Source organism: Gorilla gorilla, chromosome 3 (assembly GCF_029281585.2).
Source record: "Gorilla gorilla gorilla isolate KB3781 chromosome 3, NHGRI_mGorGor1-v2.1_pri, whole genome shotgun sequence".
Lineage (NCBI taxonomy): Eukaryota > Metazoa > Chordata > Mammalia > Primates > Hominidae > Gorilla > Gorilla gorilla.
In genome coordinates, this window is record NC_073227.2 from 87,465,963 (window position 1) to 87,483,856 (window position 17,894).

The following is a 17,894-nucleotide window of genomic DNA, read 5'->3' on the forward strand; positions in this document are numbered from 1 at the left end:
TATATATTATACACTGTACATAAAATATCAAATGTCACCAAATATATACTATATACTGTACATAAAATATGAAAGTACACCAAATATATATTATATACTGTACATAAAATATAAAATTTCAAAAAATATATATTATATACTGTACATAAAATACCAAATTTCAACAAATATATATTATATACTGTATATAAAATTTCAAATGTCACCAAATATATACTATATACTGTACACAAAATATGAAAGTACACCAAATATATATTATATACTGTACATAAAATATAAAATTTCAAAAATATATATTATATACTGTACATAAAATATCAAATGTCACCAAATATATACTATATACTGTACATAAAATATGAAAGTACACCAAATATATATTATATACGGTATATAAAACATAAAATTTCACCAAATATATATTACATAGTATACATAAAATATCAAATTTTAACAAATATATATTATATACTGTACATAAAATATCAAATGTCACCAAATATATACTATATACTGTACATAAAATATAAAAGTACACCAAATATATCTTATATACTGTACATAAAATATAAAATTTCACCAAATATATAGTATATACTGTACATAAAATATCAAATTTCAAGAAACATATCTTATTTATTGTATATAAAATATCAAATGTCACCAAATATATACTATATACTGTACATAAAATATGAAAGTACACCAAATATATATTATATACTGTACATAAAATATAAAATATCACCAAATATATATTATACACTGTACATAAAATATCAAATGTCACCAAATATATACTATATACTGTACATAAAATATGAAAGTTCACCAAATATATATTATATACTGTACAGAAAATATAAAATTTCACCAAATATATATTATACACAGTACATAAAATATCAAATGTCACCAAATATATACTACATACTGTAAATAAAATATGAAAGTACACCAAATATATATTATATACTGTACATAAAATATCAAATTTCAACAAATATATATTATATACTGTACATAAAATATCAAATTTCACCAAATATATATTATATACTGTATATAAAATATCAAATTTCACCAAACATATATTATATACTGTACCTATAATATCAAATTTCCCCAAACATATAGTATATACTGTACATAAAATATCAAATTTCAAGAATAATATATTATTTATTGTATATAAAATATCAAATGTCACCAAATATATACTATATACTGTACATAAAATATGAAAGTACACCAAATATATATTATATACTGTACATAAAATATAAAATTTCACCAAATATATATTATACACTGTACATAAAATATCAAATGTCACCAAATATATACTATATACTGTACATAAAATATGAAAGTACACCAAATATATCTTATATACTGAACATAAAATAGAAAATTTCAAAAAATATATATTATATACTGTACATAAAATATCAAATTTTAACAAATATATATTTTATACTGTATATAAAATATCAAATGTCACCAAATATATCCTATTTACTGTACATAAAATATGAAAGTACACCAAATATATCTTATATACTGTACATAAAATATAAAATTTCACCAAATATATATTATATACTGTACATAAAATATCAAATTTCACCAAATATATATTCTATACTGTATATAAAATATCAAATTTCACCAAACATATATCATATACTGTACCTATAATGTCAAATTTCACCAAATATATAGTATATACTGTACATAAAATATCAAATTTCAAGAAACATAACTTATTTATTGTATATAAAATATCAAATGTCACCAAATATACACTATATACTGTACATAAAATATGAAAGTACACCAAATATATATTATATACTGTACATAAAATATCAAATTTCACCAAATATATATTATACACTGTACATAAAATATCAAATGTCACCAAATATATACTATATACTGTACATAAAAGATGAAAGTACACCAAATATATATTATATACGGTATATAAAACATAAAATTTCACCAAATATATATTACATAGTATACATAAAATATCAAATTTTAACAAATATATATTATATACTGTACATAAAATATCAAATGTCACCAAATACATACTATATACTGTACATAAAATATAAAAGTACACCAAATATATCTTATATACTGTACATAAAATATAAAATTTCACCAAATATATAGTATATACTGTACATAAAATATCAAATTTCAAGAAACATATCTTATTTATTGTATATAAAATATCAAATGTCACCAAATATATACTATATACTGTACATAAAATATGAAAGTACACCAAATATATATTATATACTGTACATAAAATATAAAATATCACCAAATATATATTATACACTGTACATAAAATATCAAATGTCACCAAATATATACTATATACTGTACATAAAATATGAAAGTTCACCAAATATATATTATATACTGTACAGAAAATATAAAATTTCACCAAATATATATTATACACAGTACATAAAATATCAAATGTCACCAAATATATACTACATACTGTAAATAAAATATGAAAGTACACCAAATATATATTATATACTGTACATAAAATATCAAATTTCAACAAATATATATTATATACTGTACATAAAATATCAAATTTCACCAAATATATATTATATACTGTATATAAAATATCAAATTTCACCAAACATATATTATATACTGTACCTATAATATCAAATTTCCCCAAACATATAGTATATACTGTACATAAAATATCAAATTTCAAGAATAATATATTATTTATTGTATATAAAATATCAAATGTCACCAAATATATACTATATACTCTACATAAAATATGAAAGTACACCAAATATATATTATATACTGTACATAAAATATAAAATTTCACCAAATATATATTATACACTGTACATAAAATATCAAATGTCACCAAATATATACTATATACTGTACATAAAATATGAAAGTACACCAAATATATCTTATATACTGAACATAAAATAGAAAATTTCAAAAAATATATATTATATACTGTACATAAAATATCAAATTTTAACAAATATATATTTTATACTGTATATAAAATATCAAATGTCACCAAATATATCCTATTTACTGTACATAAAATATGAAAGTACACCAAATATATCTTATATACTGTACATAAAATATAAAATTTCACCAAATATATATTATATACTGTACATAAAATATCAAATTTCACCAAATATATATTCTATACTGTATATAAAATATCAAATTTCACCAAACATATATTATATACTGTACCTATAATGTCAAATTTCACCAAATATATAGTATATACTGTACATAAAATATCAAATTTCAAGAAACATATCTTATTTATTGTATATAAAATATCAAATGTCACCAAATATACACTATATACTGTACATAAAATATGAAAGTACACCAAATATATATTATATACTGTACATAAAATATAAAATTTCACCAAATATATATTATACACTGTACATAAAATATCAAATGTCACCAAATATATACTATATACTGTACATAAAATATGAAAGTACACCAAATATATATTATATACTGTACATAAAATATAAAATTTCAAAAAATATATATTATATACTGTACATAAAATAACAAATTTCAACAAATATATATTATATACTGTATATAAAATGTCAAATGTCACCAAATATATACTATATACTGTACACAAAATATAAAAGTACACCAAATATATATTATATACTGTACATAAAATATAAAATTTCAAAAAATATATATTATATACTGTACATAAAATATCAAATGTCACCAAATATATACTATATACTGTACATAAAATATGAAAGTACACCAAATATATATTATATACGGTATATAAAACATAAAATTTCACCAAATATATATTATATAGTATACATAAAATATCAAATTTCAACAAATATATATTATATACTGTACATAAAATATCAAATGTCACCAAATATATACTATATACTGTACATAAAATATGAAAGTACACCAAATATATATTATATACTGTACATAAAATATAAAATTTCAAAAAATATATATTATATACTGTACATAAAATATCAAATTTCACCAAGTATATATTATATACTGTATATGAAATATCAAATTTCACCAAACATATATTATATACTGTACCTATAATGTCAAATTTCAACAAATATATAGTATATACTGTACATAAAATATCAAATTTCAAAAAATATATATTATATACTGTACATAAAATACCAAATTTCAACAAATATATATTATATACTGTATATAAAATGTCAAATGTCACCAAATATATACTATATACTGTACACAAAATATGAAAGTACACCAAATATATATTATATACTGTACATAAAATATAAAATTTCAAAAAATATATATTATATACTGTACATAAAATATCAAATTTCAACAAATAAATATTATATACTGTATATAAAATGTCAAATGTCACCAAATATATACTATATACTGTACACAAAATATGAAAGTACACCAAATATATATTATATTCTGTATATAAAATATAAAATTTCAAAAAATATATAATATATACTGTACATAAAATATCAAATGTCACCAAATATATACTATATGCTGTACATAAAATATGAAAGTACACCAAATATATATTATATACGGTATATAAAATATAAAATTACACCAAATATATATTAAACACTGTACATAAAATATCAAATGTCACCAAATCTATACTATATAATGCACATAAAATATGAAAGTACACCAAATATATATTTTATACTGTACATAAAATATCAAATTTCAACAAATATATATTATATACTGTAAATAAAATATCAAATTTCAAAAAATATAAATTATATACTGTATATAAAATATCAAATTTCACCAAATATATATTATATACTGTACCTATAATATCAAATTTCACCAAACATATAGTATATACTGTTCATAAAATATCAAATTTCAAGAATAATATCTTATTTATTGTATATAAAATATCAAATGTCACCAAATATATTCTATATACTGTACATAAAATATGAAAGTACACCACATATATATTATATACTGTACATAAAATATAAAATTTCACCAAATATATATTATACACTGTACATAAAATATCAAATGTCACCAAATATATACTATATACTGTACATAAAATATGAAAGTACACCAAATATATCTTATATACTGTACATAAAATATCAAATTTCAAAAAATATATATTATATACTGTACATAAAATATCAAATTTTAACAAATATATATTTTATACTGTATATAAAACATCAAATGTCACCAAATATATAGTATATACTGTAAATAAAATATGAAAGTACACCAAATATATATTATATACTGTACATAAAATATAAAATTTCACCAAATATATAGTATATACTGTACATAAAATATCAAATTTCAAGAAACATATCTTATTTATTGTATATAAAATATCAAATGTCACCAAATATATACTATATACTGTACATAAAATATGAAAGTACACCAAATATATATTATATACTGTACATAAAATATAAAATTTCAACAAATATATATTATACACTGTACATAAAATATCAAATGTCACCAAATATATACTATATACTGTACATAAAATATGAAAGTCCACCAAATATATATTATATACTGTACATAAAATATAAAATTTCAAAAAATATATATTATATACTGTACATAAAATATCAAATTTCACCAAGTATATATTATATACTGTATATAAAATATCAAATTTCACCAAACATATATTATATACTGTACCTATAATGTCAAATTTCACCAAATATATAGTATATACTGTACATAAAATATCAAATTTCAAAAAATATATATTATATACTGTACATAAAATACCAAATTTCAACAAATATATATTATATACTGTATATAAAATGTCAAATGTCACCAAATATATACTATATACTGTACACAAAATATGAAAGTACACCAAATATATATTATATACTGTACATAAAATATAAAATTTCAAAAAATATATATTATATACTGTACATAAAATATCAAATATCACCAAATATATACTATATACTGTACATAAAATATGAAAGTACACCACATATATATTATATACGGTATATAAAACATAAAATTTCACCAAATATATATTATATAGTATAGATAAAATATCAAATTTCAACAAATATATATTATATACTGTACATAAAATATCAAATGTCACCAAATATATACTATATACTGTACATAAAATATGAAAGTACACCAAATATATCTTATATACTGTACATAAAATATAAAATTTCACCAAATATATAGTATATACTGTACATAAAATATCAAATTTCAAGAAACATATCTTATTTATTGTATATAAAATATCAAATGTCACCAAATATATACTATATACTGTACATAAAATATGAAAGTACACCAAATATATATTATATACTGTACATAAAATATAAAATTTCACAAAATATATATTATACACTGTACATCAAACATCAAATGTCACCAAATATATACTATATACTGTACATAAAATATGAAAGTTCACCAAATATATATTATATACTGTACAGAAAATATAAAATTTCACCAAATATATAATATACACAGTACATAAAATATCAAATGTCACCAAATATACACTACATACTGTAAATAAAATATGAAAGTACACCAAATATATATTATATACTGTACATAAAATATCAAATTTCAACAAATATATATTATACTGTACATAAAATATCAAATTTCACCAAATATATATTATATACTGTATATAAAATATCAAATTTCACCAAATATATATTATATACTGTACCTATAATATCAAATTTCACCAAACATATAGTATATACTGTACATAAAATATCAAATTTCAAGAATAATATCTTATTTATTGTATATAAAATGTCAAATGTCACCAAATATATACTATATACTGTACACAAAATATGAAAGTACACCAAATATATATTATATACTGTACATAAAATATAAAATTTCAAAAAATATATATTATATACTGTACATAAAATATCAAATGTCACCAAATATACACTATATACTGTGCATAAAATATTAAAGTACACCAAATATATATTATATACTGTACATAAAATATCAAATTTCACCAAATATATATTATACACTGTACATAAAATATCAAATGTCACCAAATATATACTATATACTGTACACAAAATATGAAAGTACACCAAATATATATTATATACTGTACATAAAATATAAAATTTCAAAAAATATATATTATATACTGTACATAAAATATCAAATATCACCAAATATATACTATATACTGTACATAAAATATGAAAGTACACCACATATATATTATATACGGTATATAAAACATAAAATTTCACCAAATATATATTATATAGTATACATAAAATATCAAATTTCAACAAATATATATTATATACTGTACATAAAATATCAAATGTCACCAAATATATACTATATACTGTACATAAAATATGAAAGTACACCAAATATATCTTATATACTGTACATAAAATATAAAATTTCACCAAATATATAGTATATACTGTACATAAAATATCAAATTTCAAGAAACATATCTTATTTATTGTATATAAAATATCAAATGTCACCAAATATATACTATATACTGTACATAAAATATGAAAGTACACCAAATATATATTATATACTGTACATAAAATATAAAATTTCACAAAATATATATTATACACTGTACATCAAACATCAAATGTCACCAAATATATACTATATACTGTACATAAAATATGAAAGTTCACCAAATATATATTATATACTGTACAGAAAATATAAAATTTCACCAAATATATAATATACACAGTACATAAAATATCAAATGTCACCAAATATACACTACATACTGTAAATAAAATATGAAAGTACACCAAATATATATTATATACTGTACATAAAATATCAAATTTCAACAAATATATATTATACTGTACATAAAATATCAAATTTCACCAAATATATATTATATACTGTATATAAAATATCAAATTTCACCAAATATATATTATATACTGTACCTATAATATCAAATTTCACCAAACATATAGTATATACTGTACATAAAATATCAAATTTCAAGAATAATATCTTATTTATTGTATATAAAATGTCAAATGTCACCAAATATATACTATATACTGTACACAAAATATGAAAGTACACCAAATATATATTATATACTGTACATAAAATATAAAATTTCAAAAAATATATATTATATACTGTACATAAAATATCAAATGTCACCAAATATACACTATATACTGTGCATAAAATATTAAAGTACACCAAATATATATTATATACTGTACATAAAATATCAAATTTCACCAAATATATATTATACACTGTACATAAAATATCAAATGTCACCAAATATATACTATATACTGTACATAAAATATGAAAGTACACCAAATATATATTATATACTGTACATAAAATATAAAATTTCAAAAAATATATATTATATACTGTACATAAAATATCAAATTTCAACAAATAAATATTATATACTGTATATAAAATGTCAAATGTCACCAAATATATACTATATACTGTACACAAAATATGAAAGTACACCAAATATATATTATATTCTGTATATAAAATATAAAATTTCAAAAAATATATAATATATACTGTACATAAAATATCAAATGTCACCAAATATATACTATATGCTGTACATAAAATATGAAAGTACACCAAATATATATTATATACGGTATATAAAATATAAAATTACACCAAATATATATTAAACACTGTACATAAAATATCAAATGTCACCAAATCTATACTATATAATGCACATAAAATATGAAAGTACACCAAATATATATTTTATACTGTACATAAAATATCAAATTTCAACAAATATATATTATATACTGTAAATAAAATATCAAATTTCAAAAAATATAAATTATATACTGTATATAAAATATCAAATTTCACCAAATATATATTATATACTGTACCTATAATATCAAATTTCACCAAACATATAGTATATACTGTTCATAAAATATCAAATTTCAAGAATAATATCTTATTTATTGTATATAAAATATCAAATGTCACCAAATATATTCTATATACTGTACATAAAATATGAAAGTACACCACATATATATTATATACTGTACATAAAATATAAAATTTCACCAAATATATATTATACACTGTACATAAAATATGAAATGTCACCAAATATATACTATATACTGTACATAAAATATGAAAGTACACCAAATATATCTTATATACTGTACATAAAATATCAAATTTCAAAAAATATATATTATATACTGTACATAAAATATCAAATTTTAACAAATATATATTTTATACTGTATATAAAACATCAAATGTCACCAAATATATAGTATATACTGTAAATAAAATATGAAAGTACACCAAATATATATTATATACTGTACATAAAATATAAAATTTCACCAAATATATAGTATATACTGTACATAAAATATCAAATTTCAAGAAACATATCTTATTTATTGTATATAAAATATCAAATGTCACCAAATATATACTATATACTGTACATAAAATATGAAAGTACACCAAATATATATTATATACTGTACATAAAATATAAAATTTCAACAAATATATATTATACACTGTACATAAAATATCAAATGTCACCAAATATATACTATATACTGTACATAAAATATGAAAGTCCACCAAATATATATTATATACTGTACATAAAATATAAAATTTCAAAAAATATATATTATATACTGTACATAAAATATCAAATTTCACCAAGTATATATTATATACTGTATATAAAATATCAAATTTCACCAAACATATATTATATACTGTACCTATAATGTCAAATTTCACCAAATATATAGTATATACTGTACATAAAATATCAAATTTCAAAAAATATATATTATATACTGTACATAAAATACCAAATTTCAACAAATATATATTATATACTGTATATAAAATGTCAAATGTCACCAAATATATACTATATACTGTACACAAAATATGAAAGTACACCAAATATATATTATATACTGTACATAAAATATAAAATTTCAAAAAATATATATTATATACTGTACATAAAATATCAAATATCACCAAATATATACTATATACTGTACATAAAATATGAAAGTACACCACATATATATTATATACGGTATATAAAACATAAAATTTCACCAAATATATATTATATAGTATACATAAAATATCAAATTTCAACAAATATATATTATATACTGTACATAAAATATCAAATGTCACCAAATATATACTATATACTGTACATAAAATATGAAAGTACACCAAATATATCTTATATACTGTACATAAAATATAAAATTTCACCAAATATATAGTATATACTGTACATAAAATATCAAATTTCAAGAAACATATCTTATTTATTGTATATAAAATATCAAATGTCACCAAATATATACTATATACTGTACATAAAATATGAAAGTACACCAAATATATATTATATACTGTACATAAAATATAAAATTTCACCAAATATATATTATACACTGTACATCAAACATCAAATGTCACCAAATATATACTATATACTGTACATAAAATATGAAAGTTCACCAAATATATATTATATACTGTACAGAAAATATAAAATTTCACCAAATATATAATATACACAGTACATAAAATATCAAATGTCACCAAATATACACTACATACTGTAAATAAAATATGAAAGTACACCAAATATATATTATATACTGTACATAAAATATCAAATTTCAACAAATATATATTATACTGTACATAAAATATCAAATTTCACCAAATATATATTATATACTGTATATAAAATATCAAATTTCACCAAATATATATTATATACTGTACCTATAATATCAAATTTCACCAAACATATAGTATATACTGTACATAAAATATCAAATTTCAAGAATAATATCTTATTTATTGTATATAAAATATCAAATGTCACCAAATATATACTATATACTGTACATAAAATATGAAAGTACACCAAATATATATTATATACTGTACATAAAATATAAAATTTCAAAAAATATATATTATATACTGTACATAAAATATCAAATTTCACCAAGTATATATTATATACTGTATATAAAATATCAAATTTCATCAAACATATATTATATTCTGTACCTATAATGTCAAATTTCACCAAATATATAGTATATACTGTACACAAAATATCAAATTTCAAGAAACATATCTTATTTATTGTATATAAAATATCAAATGTCACCAAATATACACTATATACTGTACATAAAATATGAAAGTACACCAAATATATTTTATATACTGTACATAAAATATCAAATTTCACCAAATATATATTATACACTGTACATAAAATATCAAATGTCACCAAATATATACTATATACTGTACATAAAATATGAAAGTACACCAAATATATATTATATACTGTACATAAAATATCAAATTTAACAAATATATATTATATACTGTATATAAAACATCAAATGTCACCAAATATATAGTATATACTGTAAATAAAATATGAAAGTACACCAAATATATATTATATACTGTACATAAAATATAAAATTTCACCAAATATATAGTATATACTGTACATAAAATATCAAATTTCAAGAAACATATCTTATTTATTGTATATAAAATATCAAATGTCACCAAATATATACTATATACTGTACATAAAATATGAAAGTACACCAAATATATATTATATACTGTACATAAAATATAAAATTTCAACAAATATATATTATACACTGTACATAAAATATCAAATGTCACCAAATATATACTATATACTGTACATAAAATATGAAAGTCCACCAAATATATATTATATACTGTACATAAAATATAAAATTTCAAAAAATATATATTATATACTGTACATAAAATATCAAATTTCACCAAGTATATATTATATACTGTATATAAAATATCAAATTTCACCAAACATATATTATATACTGTACCTATAATGTCAAATTTCACCAAATATATAGTATATACTGTACATAAAATATGAAATTTCAAAAAATATATATTATATACTGTACATAAAATACCAAATTTCAACAAATATATATTATATACTGTATATAAAATGTCAAATGTCACCAAATATATACTATATACTGTACACAAAATATGAAAGTACACCAAATATATATTATATACTGTACATAAAATATAAAATTTCAAAAAATATATATTATATACTGTACATAAAATATCAAATATCACCAAATATATACTATATACTGTACATAAAATATGAAAGTACACCACATATATATTATATACGGTATATAAAACATAAAATTTCACCAAATATATATTATATAGTATACATAAAATATCAAATTTCAACAAATATATATTATATACTGTACATAAAATATCAAATGTCACCAAATATATACTATATACTGTACATAAAATATGAAAGTACACCAAATATATCTTATATACTGTACATAAAATATAAAATTTCACCAAATATATAGTATATACTGTACATAAAATATCAAATTTCAAGAAACATATCTTATTTATTGTATATAAAATATCAAATGTCACCAAATATATACTATATACTGTACATAAAATATGAAAGTACACCAAATATATATTATATACTGTACATAAAATATAAAATTTCACCAAATATATATTATACACTGTACATAAAACATCAAATGTCACCAAATATATACTATATACTGTACATAAAATATGAAAGTTCACCAAATATATATTATATACTGTACAGAAAATATAAAATTTCACCAAATATATAATATACACAGTACATAAAATATCAAATGTCACCAAATATACACTACATACTGTAAATAAAATATGAAAGTACACCAAATATATATTATATACTGTACATAAAATATCAAATTTCAACAAATATATATTATACTGTACATAAAATATCAAATTTCACCAAATATATATTATATACTGTATATAAAATATCAAATTTCACCAAATATATATTATATACTGTACCTATAATATCAAATTTCACCAAACATATAGTATATACTGTACATAAAATATCAAATTTCAAGAATAATATCTTATTTATTGTATATAAAATATCAAATGTCACCAAATATATACTATATACTGTACATAAAATATGAAAGTACACCAAATATATATTATATACTGTACATAAAATATAAAATTTCAAAAAATATATATTATATACTGTACATAAAATATCAAATTTCACCAAGTATATATTATATACTGTATATAAAATATCAAATTTCATCAAACATATATTATATTCTGTACCTATAATGTCAAATTTCACCAAATATATAGTATATACTGTACACAAAATATCAAATTTCAAGAAACATATCTTATTTATTGTATATAAAATATCAAATGTCACCAAATATACACTATATACTGTACATAAAATATGAAAGTACACCAAATATATTTTATATACTGTACATAAAATATCAAATTTCACCAAATATATATTATACACTGTACATAAAATATCAAATGTCACCAAATATATACTATATACTGTACATAAAATATGAAAGTACACCAAATATATATTATATACTGTACATAAAATATCAAATTTAACAAATATATATTATATACTGTATATAAAACATCAAATGTCACCAAATATATAGTATATACTGTAAATAAAATATGAAAGTACACCAAATATATATTATATACTGTACATAAAATATAAAATTTCACCAAATATATAGTATATACTGTACATAAAATATCAAATTTCAAGAAACATATCTTATTTATTGTATATAAAATATCAAATGTCACCAAATATATACTATATACTGTACATAAAATATGAAAGTACACCAAATATATATTATATACTGTACATAAAATATAAAATTTCAACAAATATATATTATACACTGTACATAAAATATCAAATGTCACCAAATATATACTATATACTGTACATAAAATATGAAAGTCCACCAAATATATATTATATACTGTACATAAAATATAAAATTTCAAAAAATACATATTATATACTGTACATAAAATATCAAATTTCACCAAGTATATATTATATACTGTATATAAAATATCAAATTTCACCAAACATATATTATATACTGTACATATAATGTCAAATTTCACCAAATATATAGTATATACTGTACATAAAATATCAAATTTCAAAAAATAAATATTATATACTGTACATAAAATACCAAATTTCAACAAATAAATATTATATACTGTATATAAAATGTCAAATGTCACCAAATATATACTATATACTGTACACAAAATATGAAAGTACACCAAATATATATTATATACTGTACATAAAATATAAAATTTCAAAAAATATATATTATATACTGTACATAAAATATCAAATATCACCAAATATATACTATATACTGTACATAAAATATGAAAGTACACCAAATATATATTATATACGGTATATAAAACATAAAATTTCACCAAATATATATTATATAGTATACATAAAATATCAAATTTCAACAAATATATATTATATACTGTACATAAAATATCAAATGTCACCAAATATATACTATATACTGTACATAAAATATGAAAGTACACCAAATATATCTTATATACTGTACATAAAATATAAAATTTCACCAAATATATAGTATATACTGTACATAAAATATCAAATTTCAAGAAACATATCTTATTTATTGTATATAAAATATCAAATGTCACCAAATATATACTATATACTGTACATAAAATATGAAAGTACACCAAATATATATTATATACTGTACATAAAATATAAAATATCACCAAATATATATTATACACTGTACATAAAATATCAAATGTCACCAAATATATACTATATACTGTACATAAAATATGAAAGTTCACCAAATATATATTATATACTGTACAGAAAATATAAATTTTCACCAAATATATAATATACACAGTACATAAAATATCAAATGTCACCAAATATACACTACATACTGTAAATAAAATATGAAAGTACACCAAATATATATTATATAGTGTACATAAAATATCAAATTTCAACAAATATATATTATACTGTACATAAAATATCAAATTTCACCAAATATATATTATATACTGTATATAAAATATCAAATTTCACCAAATATATATTATATACTGTACCTATAATATCAAATTTCACCACACATATAGTATTTTCCTTACATAAAATATCAAATTTCAAGAATAATATCTTATTTATTGTATATAAAATTTCAAATGTCACCAAATATATACTATATACTGTACATAAAATATGAAAGTACACCAAATATATATTATATACTGTACATAAAATATAAAATTTCAAATAATATATATTATATACTGTACATAAAATATCAAATTTCACCAAGTATATATTATATACTGTATATAAAATATCAAAATTCATCAAACATATATTATATTCTGTACCTATAATGTCAAATTTCACCAAATATATAGTATATACTGTACATAAAATATCAAATTTCAAGAAACATATCTTATTTATTGTATATAAAATATCAAATGTCACCAAATATACACTATATACTGTACATAAAATATGAAAGTACACCAAATATATATTATATACTGTACATAAAATATCAAATTTCACCAAATATATATTATACACTGTACATAAAATATCAAATGTCACCAAATATATACTATATACTGTAAATAAAATATGAAAGTACACCAAATATATATTATATACTGTACATAAAATATAAAATTTCAAAAAATATATATTATATACTGTACATAAAATACCAAATTTCAACAAATATATATTATATACTGTATATAAAATTTCAAATGTCACCAAATATATACTATATACTGTACACAAAATATGAAAGTACACCAAATATATATTATATACTGTACATAAAATATAAAATTTCAAAAAATATATATTATATACTGTACATAAAATATCAAATGTCACCAAATATATACTATATACTGTACATAAAATATGAAAGTACACCAAATATATATTATATACGGTATATAAAACATAAAATTTCACCAAATATATATTACATAGTATACATAAAATATCAAATTTCAACAAATATATATTATATACTGTACATAAAATATCAAATGTCACCAAATATATACTATATACTGTACATAAAATATGAAAGTACACCAAATATATCTTATATACTGTACATAAAATATAAAATTTCACCAAATATATAGTTTATACTGTACATAAAATATCAAATTTCAAGAAACATATCTTATTTATTGTATATAAAATATCAAATGTCACCAAATATATACTATATACTGTACATAAAATATGAAAGTACACCAAATATATATTATATACTGTACATAAAATATAAAATATCACCAAATATATATTATACACTGTACATAAAATATCAAATGTCACCAAATATATACTATATACTGTACATAAATTATGAAAGTTCACCAAATATATATTATATACTGTACAGAAAATATAAAATTTCACCAAATATATATTATACACAGTACATAAAATATCAAATGTCACCAAATATATACTACATACTGTAAATAAAATATGAAAGTACACCAAATATATATTATATACTGTACATAAAATATCAAATTTCAACAAATATATATTATATACTGTACATAAAATATCAAATTTCACCAAATATATATTATATACTGTATATAAAATATCAAATTTCACCAAACATATATTATATACTGTACCTATAATATCAAATTTCCCCAAACATATAGTATATACTGTACATAAAATATCAAATTTCAAGAATAATATATTATTTATTGTATATAAAATATCAAATGTCACCAAATATATACTATATACTGTACATAAAATATGAAAGTACACCAAATATATATTATATACTGTACATAAAATATAAAATTTCACCAAATATATATTATACACTGTACATAAAATATCAAATGTCACCAAATATATACTATATACTGTACATAAAATATGAAAGTACACCAAATATATCTTATATAGTGAACATAAAATAGAAAATTTCAAAAAATATATATTATATACTGTACATAAAATATCAAATTTTAACAAATATATATTTTATACTGTATATAAAATATCAAATGTCACCAAGTATATCCTATTTACTGTACATAAAATATGAAAGTACACCAAATATATCTTATATACTGTACATAAAATATAAAATTTCACCAAATATATATTATATACTGTACATAAAATATCAAATTTCACCAAATATATATTCTATACAGTATATAAAATATCAAATTTCACCAAACATATATTATATACTGTACCTATAATGTCAAATTTCACCAAATATATAGTATATACTGTACATAAAATATCAAATTTCAAGAAACATATCTTATTTATTGTATATAAAATATCAAATGTCACCAAATATACACTATATACTGTACATAAAATATGAAAGTACACCAAATATATATTATATACTGTACATAAAATATCAAATTTCACCAAATATATATTATACACTGTACATAAAATATCAAATGTCACCAAATATATACTATATACTGTAAATAAAATATGAAAGTACACCAAATATATATTATATACTGTACATAAAATATAAAATTTCAAAAAATATATATTATATACT